This window comes from Pseudonaja textilis, chromosome 1, assembly GCF_049901715.1.
Source record: "Pseudonaja textilis isolate UNSWEBS1 chromosome 1, rPseTex1.2, whole genome shotgun sequence".
Taxonomy (NCBI): Eukaryota; Metazoa; Chordata; class Lepidosauria; order Squamata; family Elapidae; genus Pseudonaja; species Pseudonaja textilis.
Window position 1 is genome coordinate 239,542,082 of NC_141990.1, and position 27,692 is coordinate 239,569,773.

The 27,692-nt window shown below is 41.3% G+C and overlaps 1 protein-coding gene across 2 annotated transcripts in view; it reads right to left on the reverse strand.

The window, feature by feature from the left end:
* INSC (INSC spindle orientation adaptor protein) overlaps positions 1–26,627 on the reverse strand; it is a 152,392-nt gene extending 125,765 nt beyond the window's left edge. Inside the window, exon 1 of one of the 2 annotated variants that reach the window (XM_087921051.1) lies at positions 26,412–26,627. The gene's annotated coding sequence lies outside the window, so the exon portion shown is untranslated. The remainder of the gene's footprint in view (positions 1–26,411) is intronic. The other variant, XM_087921052.1, reaches the window with a different exon arrangement.
* Between the last annotated feature and the right edge of the window lie 1,065 nt (positions 26,628–27,692).

The following is a 27,692-nucleotide window of genomic DNA, read 5'->3' on the forward strand; positions in this document are numbered from 1 at the left end:
TCCCAATTTCTTCCTTCCATTCTTCCTTCTTAATCCAATTATATCTTTCACATTTAGCATTAGTGACATTAGGACAGAATATAAACAGCAATGAATAATTTATTAGAAGTCTGGCTTAGTTGAAATGCTTCCACAGTGACAATAGGACATTATATTAGAAAATGTGTCATTATTGTTATTGTTTAAAATATTGATTACTTTAGGCAACTTTCACCATTTGTGAAGCACTAGAATTTCTGAAAGAGTTCAATTTTTCAAGTGTTGTGAGCATTATGGTTGTAAAAAGAAGTTGTGTAGCATATCCAGGAGTTCTCAGCACTTAAGTTCCAGATAATGCATTACTAACTTGTCACCATCTTGAACAGGTTTCCCCTGCTGCTTTTCAGAAATCTCTAGCATATTTCATATCAGTTCTAGAAAAAGTCTGGAAGGTAACAGATTACTCTTCCATATATTAAACTTGCCTCTTCAACTATATTTGTAGGATTGCCCATTGGGAATGGCACAGGATCTCACATCCCAGAAAGTCCATGGGCAGCTCTATCATAATGTCATAAGCCAGTGTAAATCAACCTTTCTCTTCCATTTCAACATGCATAAATAAAACACTATAATAGATAGGATCTCAGAAATACGTAAGTATAGGTAGAATTTGTATAACGTAATATACACAAAAAAATAAAGGGAACACTTAAACAACACAATGTAACTCCAAGTCAATCACACTTCTGTGAAATCAAACTGTCCACTTAGGTAGCAACACTGATTGACAATCAATTTCACATGCTGTTGTGCAAATGGAATAGACAACAGGTGGACAGCATAGGCAGTTAGCAAGACATCTGCAATAAAGGAGTAGTTCTGCAGGTGGTGACCACAGACCACTTCTCAGTTCCTATGCTTTCTGGCTGATGGTTGGGTCACTTTTGAATGCTGGTGGTGCTGTCACTCTAGTGGTAGCATGAGACAGAGTCACACAAGGGCCTCAGGTAGTGCAGCTCATCCAGGCTGGCACATCAATGTGAGCTGTGGCAAGAAAGTTTGCTGTGTCTGTCAGCATAGTGTCCAGAGCATGGAGGTGCTACCAGGAGACAGGCCAGTACATCAGGAGACCTGGAGGAGGCTGTAGGAGAGCAACAACCCAGCATCAGGACCGCTACCTCCGCCTTTGGGACAGGAGGGACAGGAGGAGCACTGCCAGAGCCCTGCAAAATGACCTCCAGCGGGCCACAAATGTGCATGTGGCTGCTCAAACAGTTAGAAACAGACTCCATGAGGGTGGTATGAGGGCCCGACATCCACAGGTGGGGGTTGTGCTTACAGCCCAACACCATGCAGGACATTTGGCATTTGCCAGAGAACACCAAGATTGGCAAATTTGCCACTGGCATCCTGTGCTCTTCATAGATGAAAGCAGGTTCACACTGAGCATATGTGACAGACGTGACAGGGTCTGGAGACGCCGTGGAGAACGTTCTGCTACCTGCAACATCCTCCAGCATGACCGGTTTGACAGTGGGTCAGCAATGGTGTGGGGTGGCATTTCTTTAGGGGGCCGCACAGCCCTCCGTATGCTCGCCAGAGGTAGCCTGACTGCCATTAGGTACCGAGATAAGATCCTCAGACCCCTTGTGAGACCATATGCTGGTGCGGTTGGTCCTGGGTTCCTCCTAATGCAAGACAATGCTAGACCTCATGTGGTTGGAGTGTGTCAGCAGTTCCTGCAAGACAAAGGCATTGATGCTATGGATTGGCCCGCCTGTTCCCCAGACCTGAATCCAACTGAGCACATCTGGGACATCATGTCTCGCTCCATCCACCAACGCCACATTGCACCACAGATTGTCCAGGAGTTGGGGGGGTGCTTTAGTCCAGGTGTGGGAGGAGATCCCTCAGGAGACCATCCGCCACCTCATCAAGAGCATGCCCAGGCATTGTAGGGAGGTCATACAGACATGTGGAGGCCACACATACACTACTGAGCCTCATTTCTGACTTGTTTTAAGGACATTACATCAAAGTTGGATTAGCCTGTAGTGTTTTTTTTCACTTTAATTTTGAGTGTAACTCCAAATCCAGACCCCCATGGGTTGCTAAATTTGATTTCCATTGATAATTTTTGTGTGATTTTGTTGTCAGCACATTAAACTATGTAATGAACAAAGTATTTAATACGAATATTTCATTCATTCAGATCTAGGATGTCTTATTTTTGTGTTCCCTTTTGTTTTTTTGAGCAGTGTATCAGTAGTTCAAGGTTACATAAGAGATACTCATGCAGGCAATAAAAATGGAATATAATCTAAAAATAGCTATGAGTAGTACTATGAAAGCACTTTAAAACAATTTAATTACTATTGAAAATCTGCTTATATCAGACAAAAAAGTTGGTGACGGTCCTGACCAAAATCCAATCCAAATTCCTAGTTGAAGGAAAGAACCAGAGGCACAAATGTTATGCAGAATCACTGGAAGTCAGGTGACACATACAATTAAAAATTCAATCAATTAATTAATTTAATTAATTAAATGTGGTTATTCCATCACACCCAATCAATCAGGGTTAAACCTAGGAATTAAAAATTAGAATTTAGTTAGAACCCAGGAATTTGGTAGATGAGGGTGAAAAATATTAAGCAACCATTAATGGCACTCCAAATTTCTAGGTTGCAATTTGCTGCATAGCCTAGAGTGCTCAATTTAAAACTGAAGTATAGTTTTTTCTGAAACAGAACAAACTAAATAAAATATAGATCCATATATTTACTGTGACTGCACAAACTCTAATATCATTCAAGTTCCAGAGCAGCAGTAAAAGTCATTTACCCAAGGCTGAAGAAATCTCCTTAATCAATATTTCAAATTAAAACATATTTACAAAAATCCATTGCTGAATTAAGACAGTAAGTTATTGGTCAATCTGACGTTTGCTATTTTAAAACATCCAACTTTGGCCTAAACATTTTTCTGGTTTTGCTTAGCACTTTCAGAGATAAAAAATCGTTTTGTGTGACAAGCTCGGCTCCTGGTTTTAAGGAACAAAATTGTGAACAATGCAATAGTATCATGATTGCACTGAGAAGACAAATACTGCAGCACCCCTGAGTCCTATAAATTATATTATTGAGTGGAATAGATGTACTCTACCTATATGAGTATTCATATGTATCAAAGCCCCATTCACATAAACTTCAGTCAAATAGAATAGAGCTGGAAGAGACCTTGGAGGTCTTGTGGTCCAGCCCCTTCTCAAGCAGGACACCTATATCCAAGAGGATTTGTTCTTAAAGCCAAATTGTCTTCAAAAAAGGCAACTTGATTTTAGCAAAAACCCATCTTCCTCCAGGATGTCAAATGTTACTACTTGTTTGCTTGGTTGGTTTTACTCTCTATTACTCTGTAGGTAACTGAAGATGGTGAACGCATATAATGTTCCTTCCCCTTATTTTCCCCACAATAACTCTGTGAAATGGATTGAGCAGAGATAAAGTGACTGGCCCAAAATCACCAAGCTGGCTTCCATGCCTAAGGCAGGAATAGTCTTCTGGTTTTAGGCCAGCACCTTTACCACCATTTGAGAATATCCATCCATATTTTGATATTTTTAGGTCTAAAATTGACCTAAGATTAGAATCTTTCCAGATGACGAGAACTTTTTATGTCAGACACACCTACTCAGAATATACAGTGTCCACAAATCAAAAATAAATGTCTAGCATTAAGATTACATATTTGCAACCATAATGACGGGGTCATTGGTGGGTCATTTTGCAGAATTTCTGGTTGGAATTTAAACAACTGCAGAGCTAGCATATTGTATCCCTTGCCTAATACTACTCCTGCTATGGTGTTATATTCGTTACATATTGTTATTGTTATATATTGTTATATATATATTTAGATACTAGAGAGCAGAAATGGGATCCGACCGGTATAACTACCGGTTCTGTTGCTCTGCGTCACACGCACATGCCCGAGTCGTGTGAGTCGTGCAAGTGCAATTTATGACCTGCTAAGCTGCCCGGACACCTGAGCAGCGCTGCATGCAGGTGCACAGTAGTTGGAAAATCTCCTTTTTCCTGCTTTTTCAACCTCATCTGTGCTGCGCAAAGAAACTGCAGTTGAAAAGGCAAGAAATAAAGGACAGGTAAGAGCCCGGGCAGGCGGGTGCACCAACAACAGCAGACACAGAACTGGTTCTCTGTCTGCTTCTCTTCAGAGCTACCGGTTCTGTAGAGCCAAACAGAACTGGTAGAACCCCACCCCTGCTAGAGAGGTGTTTAAAAGTTGCGTCCTGGAGTATTCACAGTACATTGAAGGATTAAGAAGGATTTCAATCCCCAGTTCATAGATACTTAGATTTTGTGAATCAAGGACTGACTCATAGCACATGGAAGATGGCTCTTAACCTCAGCTCTACACAGGGAATCTGTGCCCTGGCCCTGCCATTACCAACACATGGGGATAGTTTATAGATGGAGGCTATAATCCAGTATTCAGCAGGTTCTGACCAGTTCTCAAGAGCCAGTAGCAGAAATTTTGAGTAGTTCAGAGAACTGGCAAATACCACCTCTGACTGGAAATTTTACAGTATCCTTCCCTGCCATGCCCACCAAGCCACGTCCACAGAACCAGTAGTAAAAAAAATTTGAATCCCAGCACTGTTTGGCTGCAATCATGGAACTGAGTCTTCAGGTAAAATGCAAGAACCAACCACAAGATTTTAGCTGATACATGTACAATTGAACAGACCGCTACAGGGGTGTGCAAATCTGTAGCTAGGGCAATAGCACAGTATAATCAGTTGAATCAAGCCCTTGAAGCATTGAAAAAAAGAGACCTTGAACATTCTATGTATAGATCACTAGATTTGAGAGAGGCTTCCTGAATCTTCTGAATTAATAGGCTCTTTTCAGAGTACTGGGCAACAGTGAACAGAATCACTGGGCTGCAAAAATTCAGACAACCATAAATGTGCAGCAAAGAGGGGAGGGGGTTATATGTCTTTGCTTCCAGCTAATAATCATCTGGATTTTGCAGCCTCAACAAACCCAGATTATTTTTTTCTTGTGGCCTGTCTATGTCTCACTGGGCCAGCTTGCTTCTATTGCCTCTGCTAACTAAGCAAATGAACAAACATCAAAGATTGCCAGCATACTACAACCCTGGCAGCTGAGTTCTACCACAATGAATGGGTGTTTCCCAAGAAGTGCCAATCCTGCCAACCCTTCTGGCATCAAAAAAAAATCTAGTTTCAATAGCAGCAAATGAATGGATTTTTTTTCCCAGTGCCATGCCAAACCTGGCACCCTAGAAAAGCAAGTAGAAAAATAAGAGCTTATTTTTAAACAGTTTTTAAAGCATTTGTTGTTCAGCTGGAATAGCACACTTTCTGCATCAGTTGAAGACAATTGAGGCTCCTTGCTGACAGTTCAGAAACTTTGCACCATTGAGTTGCTTCTCTTCCTTGTTGACGCCAGTTAGACTTTTACAAAAATGTTGTCCAGACTGGGATGCTTTGGCAGCATGTTGCCAAATGTCAGGACTACCAGCTTCTAGGGCCCCTGACTGGGACAATTGCATGATGCAATGTCTCCTCAACTTTCTAGGCAAGGATCTTTCTAGAAATATAGACATACACTCTCTTCCTCTCTCTGGCATGTCTGAAGATGTGTAGGTGTATAACTGTAGAAACCCATAAAATATATGTATGCAAAATTACATTAGATGTATGCATACTGTATAAAGTTGAAGCATCAAAATGTACATATTTTCAGGCACAGCAGCCAGTTTTAAAATTTCCCTCCTTACATTTCTGTAGTTTTTCCACAAGATCTGCTGCTGCTACTGCTTTTGTTATTGATATTTCAATTATCATAATTTATTTATTTAGTATGGCATTTATAGTGGTTCACATGTTAATGTCCAGCCTACCCAGTCACTCAAGGACAGGGTCACATTGAAAAAAACAGACATTGGGCAAGTGTAAGCTCTCGATGGACATTCAGACACAATGTGATGGATATTTTGTCACACTGAGGGGTACAGACAAGACCCCACTTAAACAATGAGTCCTGGCAGATACCATGTTGGGTATGTATCCTGTTCAGAGTTGACCAATGCTGGTGAGGAAGGTCAAAACCTGGCACCTTTTGTGTAGGGTCATCTATGTAACAGCCTGTATCTGGACATTCAGCAGTCCATTTGGCTTTTAAGTTGTTAGACAGCTGTTGAGTGAGTGCCAGAGAGGGCTTCCTGGATTTAAGCCTGCCAGTTGACAGATGAGGAAGATCAGCATGCACAGGAAGAAGAGGGTTTCTCATAATTTTGTTGTACTCCTTCAGTAAGGCTTCTTACCTTCGTAGAGCTGGTGGTACAATGTGTCTGAAGACAGGGAGCCAGCAAGTAGGAGTTGTTTTTATGCAACCACTTATGATCCTCATTGGATCATTATAATGATTATAATACTTGTCTGATATGCAGAATATCTTTGGAGGAAATTCCACCAGAAGCATTTTTTAATATTTATCCTTTCCTGGGCGGCTGAATTTTTCACTGAGTTTTTGTCAAAATCTATTTGTGTATCTATATAGTAATAAAATGAATACTTCTTCCAAAGCTGGGCTGATAAGGTGAAGGGGCATTCCTGCCTCAACCCAGCAGCTTGTCTGGGAGAAAGTAAAGGATAGCAGGCAAACTAATCAGCAGCAATACACCAGACAACACAAACCAGAAATCTCTATTTTCACAGAAAAGCAGAAAAACTCTTCTTTCAGAGCAGAAAAATACAGAAGAAGCTGTATTTGTGGTGGACTGTGAGCAGAAGACATGAATGTCCATTTTCTGGGTTAAATGAGCCTAAGTTAAAATAAGTGCTTTTGAATTTTTGAATATTTCAAAAGTTACCAGCAATCTGAAACTTTTCAAGAGAGTCAGCTGAAATTTAATGGCTGAGGGCTTCCTATCTGTGTTACATTCATCCCATTCTCCCTAAAAAATAAACCAGCTGTAGATACTGTGATGCTTCTTCGCCTATGGATGTGCACATGTTTAAAAACCAATCTCAAAGCAGCTCGAATCAGTTCGGCCACACAAACAAGCAAAGCTCCATCTGCGGGATACAGGCATATGAAACCACACCCTCTCTGGTCCGTGGAAAAACTTCTCTCCACGGAACCAGTCCCTGGTTCCTAAAAGGTTTGGGACCGCTGGTATAACTCTTGCCTCATCCCCTTTTCTTTACCCCTCTCTCTTAAGATCTCTTTGTCCTTAATGCTCAAATTGAGGCAGGATTTTGTCACTCTCTTATACACTGGATAAAGGCACTCCCTGAGAAAAGGATAAGAGGACAGCAGATACACTCAAGGAATAACGTATAGCAAAATGATCCAGGCAATCATCCAAGATACTGCAAGTGTGATTGTGAGACCTGGGTGGTGAAAACAGAGATTGTATAGGAATAACTGCAATTATTCTCAAGGTAAAGATAGCACTATATTTTGTTCTTCTATTCATTTTAGTATGTGCCAAAATTCTTGCATCCTTTTCATATTGGAGTGTGTGTCCATTAAGGCTCTCCTGAGAATTATTATCAAAAACCAAGGAAGTAACTCCAAAGGAGAATACATGGTGCAGTTTTCTTTCTCCACTTTTTAGTGTATAAAATAGTTCTACATGATGGCTTCTTAGCTTAACCTTAGTGTGCCATAACATTCATCTTTCTCCTAGGTGAACAGTTATATCCTGTTGCAAGAGAGTCTCCAGGCTGCATAAAATAAGGTCAGCATGCTTGAGTAATCTCAGGCTTTGGTTGTGCTTGTACAATATTAGCCCTTTTACTATAACTGGTTTATATTGTGTTTCCCCATAAGCAGCTCTGTCTCCTCACCCAGAGGACTTTGCATTTTCCCACTTAAAATAATGATCTGGCCATTGTTCCAGCTTGTCGAGATCCTCCTAAATCGTTGTCCCTTGAGGTGTTTACTATCCTGTCTGTGTCATTTCCAAATCTGATAACCATCCAAATCATAACTATGACTTACAGCATATTTCCTTCAACAGATCCCTGTGATGCACCACTCAATACTTATTTCCAGCTTGAAGTGCACCCATTGATTTAAATGAAATCAGTGGTTCATCTATCTGGTGGTTGCATAACCCAGCCCGCATGTTACCAGGGAAAGTAGAGAAAACTGGATCTAATGGCAGGTTTTATTGAATGCTTTACTGAGATCAAAGCATACCATGAGTACCATATTCCCATGTCCAACTAAACTGGTCCCTTGATCAGACTGATCGTGTATATCTTACTCTTGATAAACCCATGCTTGCTTTTGCCAAGCAATGCATTCTTTCATCAGTGCTCAACACCATCTGTTCTACAGTTCTGCCTGGTATCATCATGAGAAATGAATAATGATTTAGCCATTTGCCAGAGCCAGTGAGGTCTCATAAAAAGCTGTTAGCATATGGTCTCATTGTATTTTACAGATCCAAGGTCATCAGGCATTTCCATTTCACTGCATGCTTAATGCTATTTGCTTGCTAACTATTTAAACATCCAATTAGTGAGTATCTGAGTTCCATTTGGACAATTATTATTTATAGAGATTGACAAAAAAAATTAAGAAAATACGTACCAAATGATCCAGGTGGAAGTTGTATCTAACAGAAAGAGGTCCAGACATAAAATCACCTGCAGCACTTGCCTATTAACCACATCTTCAAAACAATAAAATGTAAGAAAGTCAATTCTAGTGTTCTGTTCTCATTGTGTCCCCCACCAGATAAAAGCCCATAAGTAGGGCATGAATCACCCTAACATGTCTTATGTCCGTACTTCCAAGCAAAAGTGCATGGTCAAACAAGTCAAGAGCATCAACATACAAGACAATTACAATAAGGAGAGTCCAACCCAGAATTCCAAATATATTTAGCATTATTGTTAAATCCAGAGTATTAAGCATACAATTCAAGATCAAGCTAAACCTTAGAAGCATATTGACCTTGGTATATAATAGAGCAAATGCAAACGACATTGTTTACAGCATTGTTTGGGTTGTTCCAAGGGAACCTTTTTGATTGTGTGAAAAAAGTACTTTAAACATATTGAAGGAATTGCAATTACCCTATTCATATAAAGGTCATTCAGCGAGTATTGTAGGCCCAATTGGCAAAAAAAAGCTCAGGACCATATTGGTTGGAAACATGCAGAGGAGACGTTCATCCTGCAGTCGCTATAGCTAAAATGATGATGGTGATGATGATGATGATGATGATGATGATGATGTCATGATATGATATGATATGATATATGATATGAATATAAATGTTTGTTACACTACATTACATTGTTAATTTTTCCAAAAATCATATTATCTGTCAAAAATAGAACAGGGATGTCTTATTCTCACTTATTTCTAAAAACTTTTAGTAAATCTGAAAATGGAATTATGGAAAAAATGAGTCTTCAAAGCATAAGAGTTATAGAGCCTTTTTTGGCACACAGTTACCATATGTAAATGGTACTAAAATCCAGTATGCAAAATCATTCCTAGAGGAAACAATTTTATTCATAAAATAATTGCCTTAACGGCTTTTCATGAGATTAGACTAAATACAGCTAGTGTTTATATCTTCGAGCACATTCAGCTGAATATTGTACATCAATTAATGGTACAATCTAATAATTACATTGCTGTTATTCTGTTTGCAATTATTTTTGTGGCTTTTAAGTATTAGCTGTAATTGCACCTAACAAGATTCTTATTGCAGTAAGAAAGCTATCATCATTATTGGTATCATTTAGAAGAAAGATTGAAGGGAAACAGTTTTAGATAAAGAAAAACAACCTTAAAAAGTATGAAAATAATGTTGTTATACTAGCTTAGATAAGTATTGATTTCAGAGGGTACATAGGCTAACAAATTTATTTTCAAATTGACTAATGGAAAGTTAATTAATTATTGTCATTTATTTAATCAATTCAATGTACTTAAATTGTTGACTTCTTTAAAATAATTATTTTTAGGACAATAATGTGGCTCATGAGATAAAACAATGTAAACAATACATGCCAAATTTACTCAAACCCTGTGACAGGAATAGCATAGACATTCTACCCATCCATCTTTCCAAAGTGTAAAAACAACAAAACTAGTGCTATAACAAGTGCACTAACAAGTGCTATAAAAACAAAGCTTATAAGAAGGTTATACAGAGGAGAAGGAATGCTTAGCCCTCTTGTAGTCTATAACTTCTTTCCAATAAAGAGCACAGTGGTTAATATGGCTAGGACATAGATTGGAGGTTAGCAAGCCTCTGTTTGAGACCTGGATGAGCTTCTGTCTCTTGCTTCAGCTCCTTGATGGGGTCATGAAACGAGTCCCCACAGACAACCCTCAGGCAACAGTGGTGTCACTGGCTAATCCTTTCAATCTGGAAGCACCTCAATGTCTCTGACATGAATGGTATGGAGGACTTTTTAAGACTACCCAATTGCCAAGTGATTCTGAGTGCCTTGCAGAGGGTTTATAAGAAAAGATATGAAAAAGTAAGTATTACAACAATTCATGCGATCATGTTGGAGACCAAGACAATCCAAATACAGTGGAACCTCTGGTCACAAATGCTTCTGACCACGACCAAATTGGGTTCTGACCAAAAAATTAACAATTTTTTTCGTGGCCAATTTCCCCTTCCATGCCTTTTTTTTTTTATAAGCACCAAATTTCCAAAATTAAGTTTGGGTCACGACCAAATTGGGTTGCAACCAAAGTTATGGAATGAATTATGGTCGTGACCAGAGGTTCTACTGTACACACCATTTAGCAGGTTCTCTGCTGATCCAGCCTAGCAGCTGTGGAAAACTGGATCTTTCAAGTCCTCTGAAAAGAGTAGAGCTATATGAAGTTCAGGATGGATGATCTTTCTCACACATACCCACAGTCACACAATCACTTTTCTCTTATTTCTTGTTGTTATTCTTTTAAAAATATATTTTAAATGGTTTATCCTTGAGAGCTACATGGAAATCATCACAATATCTTTTTTACCATGCTATTTATTCAGTCCCTTTAAAACATCACAGAAAAGAGATCCCTAATTATGTTTTGAAACATTGTAATGTGAAATGTGTGAGTACGATCCCCTTCCTGGATTTGCATCCAATGGGACAAGGGAAGAATTTCTCTCCTGTCAACAGGTTCCTTACCTGAGAGGGCAGGGGTGGAATCCGACCAGTGTAACTACCGGTTCGGTGGCTACATGTCATGCACACATGCGTGCTTCATGCATATGTGCGCCTGACATGTACTGGGTGCGCATGCAATTAACAAACTGCTGAACTACCCAGTCAGCTGAGCAGCGCTGCGCGTGGGCGTGCAGCATTTGAAAAAGCACTTTTTTCCTGTTTTTTTCAACCACAGCTGTGCTGCGCAAAACAGCTGAGGTTGAAAAATCATGAAATAAAGGTCAGGTAAGAGCCCGGGCGGGCAGGTGGGCCAAAACAGCAGCAGACACAGAACCAGTTCTGTGTCTGCTGCTCTTCAGAGCTACCGGTTCTACAGAGCCGGACAGATCCGGTAGCATCCCACCCCTGTGAGAAGGGCTTCAGAAAGCAGGTGAAGTCACCTGGGCCTTGGGTTAAGGGGAGAAAGAAAATAACGATATCACATGATTGTATCAACACATACAACCACAGTTTCTTCCAGAAAAGAATAACACCAGGCTTTTGAACCTTGCATGCACATAGGAATACATCTTTACTCTACTTAAACCTTAAAATGGTACTTATGATCAGTACATGAAAAAGAATCTTACTACATCCTGTAGTTTTTTTATTAAAGTGAAAAGAAAAATAGTGTTGAATGTGAAAGAAATGGAAGTGTGGTTAAAGATAAAGTGGGGGAGGGGACCCTGATACTTCAAAATTATAGGCCTATGTCTGCCAGCACTCGGCTCAATAAAAAAGAAACCCCCGAGAAAACTGCCTTCCACAAACAAACAAACAAACAGCACCTAATCTAGTATTTTCTTCCAGAACAATCCTCTTACATGGTACAGACAAAGTCTTACAACTTTACAAGCATTAGGGCTTACATCATGCATCGCAATCGGACAAAGCATGAGTATTCCTCCGATCATATGGCAGTACAGGCCACTAAATAAGAAATGAGAAATATCTTACATAATTATAATTTCAGGGTATTCCAGTCCAAGGCATTAAATCCATTTTGTCTGTTGTCCAGTCAAAAGAGAGCCAAAGCCATCTTCCCGTCAGAAGAATAATGAGGATAAGGCAAACATATTTTCTAACATTAACCGTTGGAACATTTGTTCTCTGCTTGGTGTAAAGTAACAGCAAGCTGATTAGACCTGATAGTGATCCTCCCTAGAGGATTCCAATGAACAACTCACAAAAGGAGCAGGTCAGAAAACTAGGGAAGTAAATGATGAGGCAGAGAAAGAGATGAAAAGGAGGGTTTTAATAGCCTCATCTGCTAGACTTGCCATGATAAAATATGAGGGTTTCTTCTTTCTTTTCTAATATTTTATCTGTTTAAAATATAACAGTTTCATTGGGTAATTGGCTGCAGATTCACACTTTCTGAACAGTCCTATCAACCTAAATTATGAGTAGAAAAATGTTTAACCAATATGTGCTATTTTTTAAGTGTCTTAATATTTTTTAAGTGTTTTAATATCTCTTTCTCTCCCTCTCTGTTTCCTTTTTTTCATACAGTTTAGAAACCTTTTTGAAACTGCTTGGGATTGTGTGAATTATTGATATCATATAAAAGCCCAGAATGGACTATCCTCTCCTAAATATTCCTCTAAGACAGCCTGGTCACTTCTCTAATAGCTGTGCTAGCTCTGAAACCACCATAAGGTATATTATCAAGACTTTCTCTAGTCTACATGTATAATGTATATCCAGATCTCCTCTAGAAGATTGAAACCTTGCTGAACCTGTCAGAAATAAAGGTGTAATTAAACACCTACACACATAAGAATGCCTCATTTGCTTTGGAGATGTTTATGGAAGAATTTCAATAATAATCTCTAAAAGCCTGATAAGAACTCCCTTTGCAGAAGCCACACTAATGCTGAGGTTTGACCTAACAGTTATTATATTTACATGTCTCCTTTTTACAAAAACCAGAACTGAAAGCAGTTAATGATAAAAAAAAATGCACATTTAAAATATTGCACATATGGGTTTTGCTAAATAAACTTGAAAAGGAATTATAGGCTAAACAATCCTGCAATTATTTTATCCACTTCTTTTTAAAAAAAAGCATTTTGTCAATTTCTTCCCAATATTCTGATAAAATGGATAATTTTAGCAATAAATGCCCTTTTTGTTAGACAATCTGCTGTTTAATCTAAAGGGCAGCAGCCTGGGACCTTCCAGATGTTTAGACCACTGCCCTTTTCTGCCTCTCAGACACAAAGGATTGTGAGAGTCACCAACTCAAACAGCCAGAGGGCTCCTAACAAACAAGCTTATTCTGTTTTCAAGGCCACATTCAGCCTCCTGTAAAGTCCTGAGATTCACACTCTTAGAAACAGATGAGGCTGGTGTAGGGGTGGGATCCTAATGGCATAATAACCGGGTTCGGTCAGTGTGCGCATGTGCGCAGTACTTGTAAATCAACTTTTCCTGCAATGAATAACCTTCTCCTGCTGATGCAAGGCACTCAGCTGTGCTGTGCAAAGCAACTTAGGTTGCTTTAGCAGGGAATAAAGGACAGCCTAGAGCCCAGGAGGGCGGGTGGGCCTAAATAAAGACAAAAAGATCTTTGGAGCGAATCGGTTTGGTGTCAGCTGCTCTTTGGAGCTACCGGTTCTATAGAACCCAGCCAAACCAGTAGAATCCCACCCCTGAGCTAGTGGAAGAGTGGGAGAGACGGTGAAGATACAACCTGATGTGTGATTATCTATTTCTCTGCATCTGATTGGGTTCCACCACATCTGAGTCCATTACCCTAACCTTCCATTCCCACTTTTTTATTTTGCTACTTTATTTAATAATACTAATTATATTCATATCTCATGTTAATTACACTTAAGAATTGGGTGTTTTCCATGTTAGAGAAGTTTGGCATTGTTTATCACAATGCACAATGCCTTCTTTAAAAGCAAGGAATCGATATATTATTATTATTATTATTATTATTATTATTATTATTATTATTATTATTATTATTATTATTATTATTAGACATTCTCCCAACTACAGCAAGACATTTTCATCAATCAGTCATTATTAATCACTAATAAATAATTGGATAATTGATGTTTAAACTATTTCTGTCCTGGCCTTCATCTTCCAGGGAAGCCTTCAATAGTAACTGCATCTCTTTCTTTAAGCTGCTTCTCTTTCCTTAAACTGCACAACTGGAAGACAATTTAGAGGGGGCTATGAATGCTTAGCTCTGATGCCTGAGAAAGAGCATTTTGCAACCTGTCCATCTCTGTTGCGATGTATGTCATCTGCAGTTAGTGATGTCATCTCTAATTTCTGTATCAGAACTCCTAGAGTCTGATCAGTCTTTCAAATCAGAGACAGAAGAAATATGTCTGTGTAACACATGCTACATTGCCCCAGTAACGGGTATGAGTTCCATTTACTGCTCTTCCCACAGATAAATTTCAAAAGTCACATATGAACAACCTGTTCTCACATACTATAAATATCCTCAAAGTTTATTATCTGCTAAGCCAGCAAGTAAAGTCGAGCTATTAGAACCGTTCCACATTTGTTATGTGTTGCACTTTGCTTCCTGTTGAAATTATGGGGGGGAGGGGATTTCTCTGAACAGAGGACAGCCTATATCCATGGACATAGGCTTTTATTATACAGGTTAACGTATGTAGCTATGGAAACCTACAATGGAATGTTTTTCCGCAATCTCAAATAAGTGAAATCTCAATTCTACTTTTGTTACCAACATCTGCACATTTCAGGATCTCAAAGGCTCTACTGTCTTCCATTTCAAAATTCAAAAATTTCATAGCATGATTCATTGCCATTATTGTACAACCTACTCCCTAGAACTCAAACAATATAGCAAGTGTTCCTCATAAAATTATGTCGTTGTCTAGTAAGAAGCCAAATTATGCAATCAAGACAAGATGCAAACAAAATTTATACTAGTAGACAAGAAAGGGCGGAGATATTTTAACGTAATCTTTTGAATTTTATCGTAAAGCTGATGGATTAGTACCACTCACTCTCAATTTATTGGTAAAAAGCAGAATAATATAGATAAGATTAATGCCAGAGCATATTTGTTTAGTATAATTTAGTTGTACTCTTAAGCTTCTAATAGATTATAGTTGGCGGGGGCGGGGGGCTGAAATTATACCCTAGCAGCAATTGCAATACTGGCAAAAAAGTCATAAAGCCAAATCAATTTCCAGAATGAATGATCAAGGTTGAAGTGAACAAGAGGGTATATTTGGAAAACACCACTTATCTGGATCCATTTCAACTGGGCTTTCAGCCAGCATGTAGAATTGAGACTGAATGTTAGGTGACCTGTATTTAGAAACAAAAGGGAATGGTGTAGCCCTATTAATTCTCCAATATCTCATTGTCACTTCCAAATGCCATTGATCATCCTGGACTACAGTCATCACACACATCCCCCTCTTTCTTTTTTTCAGTTCCCAGAGCATGCAACATTATAATGCCAAAATTTAGCAATGGTCATGTAAAAATAACATTACTTTATTGGCCAATTTTCTATATTTTTGTAGGAAAAGAACAACAATATTATTTAATTTGCTTTTTAACTGTAGTATGTTTATTAAACTTACTTGGTTTTTAAAAACACTCCCAACCTCCCAAATGGGGAGAAAAACCCAAGTTTAATTTGTGTTCCCTTTAATAACATTATCACGTTAGGACATGTCAAATTTTTCAACTTTCCATTTCCGAACACTAGGGGTGTTCAAAAATTGTGACATGCCTTAGGAATTGTAAAGGTATTGTTATGTCCCTGGACCTTGAAGAAGTTCCCACCCAGGTCCGTTCACGCTGCAGGGGCGGCTGCCCCTTCTCATTGGCTGGGTTTCCCCAGCAGCCTGCTATAAAAGCAGGCTGCTGGGTCCAGCCCTTTCGCTGTTCGCTGCGAGCCAGTTCCAGGCTGAGCAAGCACGTTCAGTCCTTGTAAATAAACCTTGTTGCACTAAGCCCTGGTTCAGCCTCTTATTTCCCATACTTAATACTGGCGACGAGGGTGGGATGGCTACCAGAGGCAAGCTGCAACGCTGAATCACTAAAACGCTGATCTGCAGCCCAGAGAGAGAGCGATCAGCCAAAATAAGGGCAAACGCTGACCGCAACCCAGAGAGAGCGATCAGCCCGAAATGAGAACGAACGCTGATCCGCAGCCCAGAGAGAGAGCGATCAGCCAAAATAAGGGCAAACGCTGACCGCAACCCAGAGAGAGCGATCAGCCCGAAATGAGAACGAACGCTGATCCGCAACCCAGAGAGAAAGCGATCAGCAAACAAGCTAGTGAAAGTGAGAAGCGCCTGTAGCCGCTCGTTAGCATAAGCTACAGAGGAAGTGTAGCGCTGCGAGCCGCAGCCGCTCGTGCCGTTTAGGCGCGAAATTCAAACAGCTGTCAGCTGAGTCACATTCAAATACAACACAGCGTTGTATTACGAAATCGCTAACACCCACACAGGCGCGAATTTCAAAAACGCTGCCAATGACCGTTGCAGTCTAAACACCTTCTGATCCCCAGAGAGAGAGAAGGGAATTGCGAAATTTCCCCAGAGCTGAAGTCACTTGCCTAGCACAGGCACTAAACCTCTACTGCTACCCCAGAGAGAGAGAGCACTTGCCTAGCACAGGCACTAAACCTCTACTGCTACCCAGAGAGAGAGCATTTTCCCCAACAGGTTAACCAGTAGACCCACAACATGAACTCCAATCCAGCCTTCCCAGCGTTCAAGCCGGATGAGGAGAAGTGGGAATCATACAAGAATCGGTTTAATCATTACATCGACGCCATCGGATTGGCTGATGCAGGGAACACCGAAAGAAAGCATATTTCCTGACCTACTGTGGAGCCATCGTCTTCGATACTGCCACAGCTCTTGTGGCTCCACGTGAGTTAAAGAATGTCCCCTGGACAGAACTGTTAGAAATCCTTACTAACCACTATTCTCCTAGACCTTCACAGATTGCAAGATGCTTCACCTTCAGAATGAGGAAGCAGGGGGACAAAGAGAGCATCAATCAGTACATGGCTGCTCTCAGGACTGCAGCACTCCATTGTGGGTTTGGCAGCTATCTCGATGACATGCTCCTAGACCAGCTGGTCTGCGGGGTCAAGGACCTGCACCTACAAAGACGGCTGCTTGCCAAAAAAGACCTTAACCTCGCTCAAGCCATCGAGGAAGCCCTGGCAGAGGAGCTGGCATCTCATTCAGCCACCGAGATCCAAGGTCCTGTCACCAAGCAAACAGCAGTTCCCGTCCACTCAGAAGAGGTGGTCAACGAGGAAGACCCAAATGACGAGGCCGACATTCACCGCCTCACAAACGCCAGGCGCCCACAGGTAGGAACCAGACAAGATAACACCGGGCCATCCAAGCACATCACCCTGTGCCTTTCCTGTGGTGGACCTCACCTGAGGACCACATGCAAATTCAAAGGAGCCACTTGCAACAACTGCCATAAGAAGGGGCACATTGCAAGAGTATGCCAAGCCTCACACAACGCAGCACAAAGGGCATCTTCATTCGCACATGCCGGGCCCCAAAGGCAAGTATTAAACTGTCGCACACACCTCCGCGCTAATCACACTTGCTATTCTATTAGTAAAATCTCTCTTTCCGTCTTGTTAGAAGGTAAACCTTGCAACATGGAGGTTGACACGGGGTCAGCGCTCTCCATTATTTCCTGGAACACCCTCAAGGAACTTCAACCCAGCCTATCAAGAAACCGACTCCAGAAGTGCCAGCTTAGCCTAAAGGACTGCCAGGGGAAGACCATTCCTGTAATCGGCAGAGGCAAGTTTTTTGTTAATTTTAAAACCTTTAAGGGCCACCTACCTCTAGTGGTAGTGAGCGGCAACCTCCCTACATTTTTGGGACTTGATTGGTTTCCCCACCTCGGTTTAGGGCTAACAGGAGTCCATGCTACCTCAACCTCTGACACGGACTCCCTGTTTGCTGATTACGCAGACGTATTCAGTGATGAGTTAGGGTGTTATAACGGCACCCCTATCTCATTTTCAGTCGATCCCCAGGCAGTCCCAATTCGGTTAAAACCTCGTGGAGTTCCATTCGCCATTCGGCCTAAATTAAACCTTGAATTAGATAAATTACTAAAACAAGGGATCCTGGAGCCTACAGACTTCGCCAAATGGGAGACGCCCATCGTCACACCCCTCAAAAAAGATGGTAGCCTGAGAATTTGCTCAGACTACAAGACCACAATCAATAAATTCTTGCAAGTTAGCGCTTACCCAGTACCCGTCATTCAGCATTTATTACATACTTTTGAACCTGGCACTATCTTTGCCAAATTGGACATGTCTCAAGCATATCAACAGTTCCCTGTTGATGACCAAACGGCAGAACTTCAGACCATTGTCACCCACAGGGTGCCTTCCGGTGCAAGCGTCTCCAGTTTGGCGTAAGTGTTGCCCCAGGCATTTTTCAATCCCTCATGGAGCGGATTTTACAGGGCCTTCCTGGAGTAGTACCCTACTTCGATGACATCTTAGTCTCGGCCAGGAACAGACCCCAACTCTTCCAGAGAGTTCGAGCAGTCCTAGAGAGGTTCAGGCAGCATGGCCTCAAGTTAAAAAAAGAAAAAATGTGCCATTGCCACTAGACAGGTGGACTTTCTGGGTTATAAAATTGACGCCTCAGGCATTCACCCCTGGAGTCCAAGGTTAAGGCAATACACGAGGCACCCACTCCAACCTCCAAAGCGGAACTGCAGGCCTTTTTGGGGCTCTTGAACTTTACGCGGTCGTTCCTGCCTCATAAAGCCTCTGTGGCAGAACCCCTCCATAGACTTCTGGATAAAAAAATGGTTTGGCATTGGGGACACAAAGAAGACTCCGCTTTCCGCGCAGTCAAGTCGCTACTCACATCAGAGGCAGTGCTTATCCAGTTTGACCCCAACCTTCCATTAGTACTGGCAGCAGACGCATCTCCCTTCGGAATTGGGGCAGTCTTAAGCCACAGGCTCCCCAACGGCTCCGAGGCCCCTATCGCTTTTTTTTCCAGGACGCTCTCTGCAACAGAGCGCAATTACAGTCAGATCGATAAAGAAGCCTTGGCAGCTGTTGCAGCGGTGAAGAAATTTCACGAATTTCTCTTTGGCCACTTTTTCGAGCTAGTCACGGACCACAAACCGCTCTTAGGGTTACTAGCAGGTGACAAGCAGACCCCTCAAATTCTGTCCCCAGAATGACCAGATGGACCCTTTTCCTAGCAGCATACTCGTATAGACTCGTGCACCGCCCAGGTAAAACATTGTCCCACGCAGACGCCCTCAGCCGCTGCCCCCTGCCTGCCCCAGCTGAAGACCCTGCCCCGGTCAACGCCATTTTTGAAGTCACCCAACTGGACCTCCCAATCACTGCCCTTGATATTGCCTATAAATCCAAAGCGGACAAAACGATCGCCCAGGTACTGGACTGGGTGAGGAGGGGGTGGCCGGGCAGTGACATTGAAGCTAAATTCACTCCATTTAAGACCCGCTTACAGGAACTGTCGAGCTTACAGGGCTGCCTGCTGTGGGGCACTCGAGTGGTCATCCCGACATCTCTGCGTACCCGAGTGCTGGAGGCGTTGCACGAGGCCACCCGGGCATCGTCAGAATGAAGGTGTTGGCGCGGCTACATTTGGTGGCCCGGCCTCGATGAGGACATCAACAAATGGGTAAGCTCCTGCCATCCCTGCCAGGTTTCCGTCCATCTCCTCCAATTGCCACCCCCACCAAGTGGGAAAGTGCCAACGCACCCTGGTCCAGGATTCACATCGATCTCGCGGGCCCATTGCATGGCAAAATGTTCCTCGTGGTCGTAGACTCTTACTCAAAGTGGATTGATGTGGCACAACTATCCACGACCACTTCACAAGCAGTCATCAAGGCATTGACTCGCCTATTCGTTACGCACGGTCTACCAGACTCCATTGTTTCCGACAATGGTCCCCAATTCGCGCCAACCAAATTCAGTCGCTTACGGCCAACCTGGGCATTCGTCACATCTTCACGGCCCCCTTTCATCCTGCCAGTAACGGGCTGGCAGAGAGAGCTGTTAGGACCACTAAAGAAGCCCTGGCCAGGTTCAACAAGGAAGACTGGCACCACAAACTATCCTGTTTCCTGTTGAGCCAGCATTCAACCCCTTGCACGGTAACCAACAAGTCCCCGGCCGAGCTTCTGATGGGCAGACGCCTGCGAACTGTATTGGACAGGCTTCACCCACATTACTGCCCTGACTCTCCTCTCGCTTCCACATCGGGGAGTAGGCATTTTGTCTTGCAGGAACCCGTGTTCGCGAGAAACTTCGCTGGCGACCCATTGTGGATCCCGGGAGAAATCGTAGCCATCACAGGACCCAGATCATACCGGGTTAAGCTGGAAGATGGCCGGGTCTGGAGACGACATCTGGACCAGCTTCGGAGACACCAGGGCACCCTCGTCAGCCGCGACTCGTGGGCACAGACCGGTGAGAGTCCGCTGCAACTACCTCACAGCAACATCTACCCCGATGACCTGCTAACACCTTCAGCCGGACCAGAGAATCCAAATGCTGACTGCGGCGACCTAGCGTCCAACCCATCCGAGCCAGACGGCGTGAGGACACTCCCAGCGTCCAGCCCTTCTAGCCCCGGGCCTGCTCCGACCGAGGGTGGTACTCGGGACTCATCATCGAGCCAACAGTCACCGACGGACTCTGATCTACCAAACAGCACACCAGAGTTGCGCCGCTCTGGACGTCAGCACAAACCTCCCGTATACCTCAAGGACTATGCGTGTTCGCATCTGGGGGGAAGGGGTGTTATGTCCCTGGACCTTGAAGAAGTTCCCACCCAGGTCCGTTCACGCTGCAGAGGCGGCTGCCCCTTCTCATTGGCTGGGTTTCCCCAGCAGCCTGCTATAAAAGCAGGCTGCTGGGTCCAGCCCTTTCGCTGTTCGCTGCGAGCCAGTTCCAGGCTGAGCAAGCACGTTCAGTCCTTGTAAATAAACCTTGTTGCACTAAGCCCTGGTTCAGCCTCTTATTTCCCATACTTAATAGGTATCTTGGTTACTTTAATATAATTTAGATATGCTTGGTAAATAAGTACATAAATATCATAACTTTTCAGACCAGCAATTCCCCAGCAAACAATTCAGACCACCAATTCTCCAGTACCATCAAAGAAGAACATTGTTCTGTGTGCAGTGAGCTGGGTGGAAGATATCATTATCATTTCACTCCAGAGAAAGGCTCAAAAACAGGAAAACCTGCTCAAGTGATTGCAGATAATCTGGTGTATTTCATGAAGAAGAAAGGCATTGACAAAAGCTTGAAGGCCTTTGGAGGAGATTCTACAAATGTTAATAATTGGACAAAAAGCAATGGGTGGAAACTAATCAAGGAGAGAAGCAACTTAGAACCAAGGAGAAATTTTTCTGACAGTTAGAACAATTAATCAGTGGAACAACTTGTCTCCAGAAATTGTAAATGCTCCAACAGTGGAAGTTTTTAAGAAGAGATTGGATAACCATTTGTCTGAAATGCTATAGGGTTTCCTGCCTAAGCAGGGGGTCCCTTCCAACTCTGTTATTCTAATACTGGCTATGAAGGTAGTGCCATGCACTGGGTAGAGGTCACAACATCCACTCTACTGGAGCTGATCGATTGGTCTGAAGGTGTACATGGAGCCACCTTTGACGTGCAAACTGACTACAGCAGAAATAAAGAAGTTCATTGACAAAACAGTGCAAGTACCACAGTGCAGGGGTGGGATTCTACCAGTTCACACCTATTCGCTAGAACCATTTGTTAACATTCTAAGCAGTTCAGAGAACCGGTTGTTAGAAGAAATGACTGGCCTAATCCTGTACGGAAGGCAGGAAGGAAACATTCTGGTGTTGCTTACAGAAACTGCCTCTCCATTAACCCTTATTACATTCTTGGCAGGACTAGACTTCCTGTCTCAGGAACATCTCTGGAGTTATTTTTCCCTCTTTTGCTGGTACTTTGCTTGTGTGGAGTGACCATTCAAAGTTACAATGTCATTGAAAAAAGTGACTTATGACCATTTTTCACACTTATGACTGTTGCAGCATCCCTACAGTCATGAAAGGTCAGGAGAGGAGATGCATGTCTCGATGTGAGTGATATTGAGTTGGCCACGCCCAGCCAATAACATGACCACCAAGCCATGTCCACCCAGTCACATGACCACCAAGCCGCACCCACCAGCTAAGCCACACCCACAGAACTGGTTGTTTAAAAAAATTGAATCCCACCCCTGCCACAGTGGCCCTGTCATGCCCAATCAATAGAGAGAGGTGTGAAACAGGTCACAGAGATAGCAGAGTGTATACACATGAGAAATGTGAGAGTTATATCAGAGGCCAAGAAGCAAGTTGGCAGCTGATGTCGAAGAATGAATCAAAACAAGATTTGATGAAACTCGCTTAAACATTTTTATAACTCAGATAATTGCTTTCTGATGTTAGTTTATGATTGCATGGATTATGTTTTGCTCAGCTAGATAAGACTTGTGCAAGAAAAAAAACTTCAATTTTTGTAGTACAAGATGTAATTTTAATAAGAATAAGTTAACAGTATTTGTGGAGTATAAGATCAGATGTGGATTTATCATACCAAGCTAAATGTTCTGCAATGGCAAAAATAACAGCAGATTTGTGTATAATCATATTTTTAGAACCTTCACACTGAAAAACAACTGCAAAAAATATTTTTTTACCCCATTAAATGACACGCCCTATTATCACATGACCACAGCATCATAAGAACTTTTGAAATAGTGAAGCCTTTGACTTAAAAAGAATTTCCACCAATAATGTTCAAGAAGCATTAGGGCAAATTATCTAGAGTATGATGTCACTAGTATGCTAACAACATTTGGCTCTATACTGTTTTGCCATTTAGTTGCATACCACAGTTAGAGATTAAGTTTGATAATGGGCTGGATGAGTATATGCAAGGTTACATTGCATCTAGCTCGCGTAGGAATAAGGTTGGTCAGGAAGAAGCCAGACCAGTTTTAGCCTATTCTAGATTAGGATTTCACTTCTACTGAAAAAACAGTGCACTTTTGGCAGCACTTCCTAAAGTTCAGCTACCTTTGAACTTCGAGAAACAGCCAAGAGATATATTTCCATCACTGAATCTGATGGTTTTGCTGCAAGCATTAAGAAGCAAGATGAACCTAACAACATACTGCATGTCTATAGCTTAATGACATGATCAGACTAGTGCAACGTGCTTTATTTGAAATAATCCTTCAAGAGAATTCAAAGGCTTCAACTGATGTTGAACCGCTAGTTACCACATGATCACTGGAATATATTGAAAAATCACAAAGAGCTGCCAGTTATTTTCCAGGCACAGTTCATGAGATGGAATGTGCACCTGCAGCAGCAGACAGGGAAGGTTTTGCCAATTCAGAGCTTTCCCAGAAAGAGACCCCATTCAAGAGACTTTGCAACCCCGAGTTGGGTAAAGGAGAAGGAAGAAGATCACGGTAGCCACACCTTAGAATCTTTGAAGATGTATCTAGTAGCTTAGAAAATTGGAACTTTAGTCTGGCAAGATTCTGTCCAAAAGCAAATAGAGGATTGGACTCAGTTGGATCTCACCATCTTTTCTCTGCACTTGATCCTGACAGTTCAAGATTATGTTTAAATCTCTGAAGTTCTACAGAATTGATTTTTGCCACACTTTAAAGAAAACCTTTTTAGCTGAGATTCATATCTTATTACATTTATTACAGATAACTCAGTTGGAATCTCAAATGATACTGACCATTGCCTCAGGTAACAGATAGGACATGATCACACATGCATATTTGTTCTTGACTACCCCTTGGTGCCACACAGTTCTTCACCATACTCTAGACCCATGATGGAGAACCTATGGCAGACGTGACACAGGTGGCACACAGAGCCATTTGTGATGGCACACGAGCTATAGGCAAACTTACCTCACTGCAGTGCCTCACAACTGTTTTTCAGAGGGTTTGAGGCCTTTTACGGCCTCCCAAAGGCTTGAGGAAGGCTTCTGCAGGCTTCTGCAGACTTTGCAGGCCAAAAACTAGCCCCGTTTTGTCACTTCCTATTTTTCCAAAAATACTGGAAGTATTGAAATGGGGCTAGTTTTCGGCCTGCAAAGCCTGCAAAAGCCTGCAGAAGCCTTCCTCAAGTCTTTGGGAGGCCAAAAAAGGCCTCAAACCTGCCCAAAATCAGCTGTGAAGTGCAGTGCAGGTAAGAGGGCAGCGGGGTGGTGGGAGGGATGCGGATTGCACGCACATGTGTAGGAGGTGTGGGGGGGATGCTCATTGCCTTGTGGGCATGAGTGCAAGCATGCGCACAATTTTTGGCACAGGAGCCCAAAAAGTTTAGCCACCACTGCTCTAGACATATCCAAATTAGGGCAATAGAGATCTCACCATCAGCTGGGCATTCTAGCCAAGGTTGGTTCTCTGCCGACCACACCTCTGAAAATCTGGTACCAGGTTTTCTGCTACTCCTCAGGAAAACCAAGCCCTTGCCATCTTGCCATAGTTTTTTTGAGCAGATAGCATCACTAGGTGAGTAAAGGAGGGAAAAGGATTGAATGAAATAATCATCTTGGATGGGAAGAATGGAAGGGGTGTTTTTCCCCTTGAACAACAGAGGGGCAAATTACCTAGGGAGGAATTAAAACAGAAAGGCTGAACAAAGCAAAAATTAAAACAAAATAGACATTCAATATTTTGGTCAGGACTTGGGTCGAGTACTTTCTCATTTTCCTTCTTTAAAAACACTTCTGTAGACTCAAGAATGGATGTCTGAATAGAACTAGAAAGAAAAAGAACTGGATGTTATCTGAAGTTCTGAAAATGTAACTCCCACAATCAGCATTTTTAAGTTTCTCTTTTCTAGGGAATTAGCTGCATGGAATTTTAAACACTTATTTGGGAAAAAAAGATAGGTACTTGATTATAATTAGCTTCTTTTCTGTTAAGAATTTCTTAGAGAAATAGTGTCAAACTATTATCAAATTATAAGTAGGCTCAAATGACCCCGCTTACTTTTCTGATCATCTGGTGCTGAAAGATGAAGCACGGCAAAGAGATAAGATGGTGGCTGAATCGTACAAAATTCTCTAAATATATAAATATATATGTGATTTGTATAGGATATTCCTTTTTGTTTCCGCACATGCCTATCTTATTTTCACACATACAATTCGAAACTGTCTGTCACCATACACATGGTGGCATTTCCGACCTAACACATAACCTGTTCACATGTTCACATTTCTGCATTATCTTCAGTTGGTCAGAATATAAACTCAGTTCTGTACATATGAGTAAGATGACTCTGACAGTTATTTGCTTATGTGAAAAATAAATAAAGCATACTGCTGTTTGATTCTTTGACTCCTTCATAAGAATTTACCACATATGGTATTTCAAAACCAATTTTTTTTCTGTTGTCAATGAAGTTATAAGGAAATACATGTCAAAACAAGCAGATTTAAATGCCTTTATCAAAAAGACACCCAAATACAGAAAAATCAAATTACAAATGCTTTTGAAAAATCAAATGACCATCTATTCCAATACTGATAAGTATTTAGAAAGGCAGAAAGGGGCAGAAGTGGTTTGTAATATTGCAAATCTTTTCAAAATCAGCATTTTGAAAAGATTGTTAACATTAACTGAATTTTTCAGTATATTTGTACATTTTTATCAGGAAGTTTTGTATTAAATCTTACAATAGCAAAATACAGCTGTTGCTGATCTTTTAATCCTTTTCTTTTAATCCATCTTTTTAATTCTGCAGCTCATCTGGAAAAAAACCTGTGTTTTCTTTGCCCTCCTAATGATTCAATTAGCTTTATGAGGCTTTTTATGCCACTGGAGCCCAGGCAGATATTGACACTGTACGGAGCAATTGTAAAGTAAAAGACTCTAGAGAATCCTTAATCAAAACTTTTCACAGCAAGACTTATAACTCATTTCTGCTCTTTGGCTCTACTTAAGAGTATGTTATTGACAAAGCTGAGGAACGGTAGAAAGATACACTTTTAGAAAAGCAGCCGTAATCCAGAATTGCAATTTTATAGCCAAATTACTAAAGGATGTTTGTAAGTTTTCCAGCTGTACATTTTTTCAAGAAAACCAAATAAGAAAATGCTCACCCAACTAAGAAAAGGCTGGTGTGTTCCACAAGTACGGGAAAGCCCAAACAATCGAATGATAAGTTAGAAAAACTCAAGCAGAAGCAACAGATGAAAGCAGCCACAGGGCAGGATAAACCCCCTTCTTCGGACACTTGCTTGAAGATTCTTGAAGACTAAATGCAGGGTATTTTAAAAGAAATGGCTTTCGGTAAAGGCTACATCCTCCTGTCAATCAAACACTGCATAGTTTCTCCTAGGCATGAATCCAAAAAGACGTGGAATCGTTCTATTTTTGTCTCCCATTGCAGTGGAAACATTTTTACAGATTTGTGGCAAGGGCTTGAATTTTTAGGGTGGTCAGTTAGAGGAGGAGAAATGTAATTAAAAGCTCGGGTAAGGTTAAGCCAACTGAGGGAAAAAGGACAGAACATATTTTTAAAGAGCAAGATAAGTAAAAATGCAAGTTCTTTTCAATAGCCAATAGAAAGGATGGACTTCATTGCTAAGAAAAGAAGTCTGTTATGAGATACTTGTATAATCTGTTATTGTAGCTATAATCCCAAGATATATAGAACTGTCATATAAATCTTAAATTTCAATTTGTTTAAAATTATATTCTTGGCAAACTTACATACACAGAGTAAGAGATCATGTTATAGGTGAGTCTTTATGAACATATTATTTTGTCTTTTTTTCTAATCTCTGTCTTTAAAACATTAAAACTTTTATATCTTTGCAATGTATTATGTATGGGAAGAAGGCATTGGGAAATGTTCAGAACTAATGAAACAGAATCTGATCAGTAGTAGTTTGTCTACCACCATTTGTCTAGTGTGCTAAATTCCTGGACTTGGAAAATGAAATGCAAATACACAGGAATGCTTCTTCCATTAATATCATCACCCTTTATATTCTTATACAACAGGAAGAGTGATCCTTTACTTTATTGGACTGTAATTCCCTGATTCTTTTCTAGTCCTACAAAATATGTTTTCCAACTACATGAAGCTAAAGTTTTCCTGCTGAACATCACTTGACAATTAAGGTCCAAAAAAAAAAAAATGCCCATCAAATGTCCTATCCATCTGGGCCTATGCCAAGTGGCAGGATTTTGGAAGCTCTGATTATCTGTCATTCTTTCATGATGTTTTATCTACAAAAGGACTCATCATTTTTACTGAGTCCTAACAAATACTGTGGGACTAATTCATTACTTCTGCAATAAATAGCTATTATTATTGGAAGCTCAGAAGTAATTTAGTTTCTCTGCAAAGACACTTGACATTACTTTAAATGAAT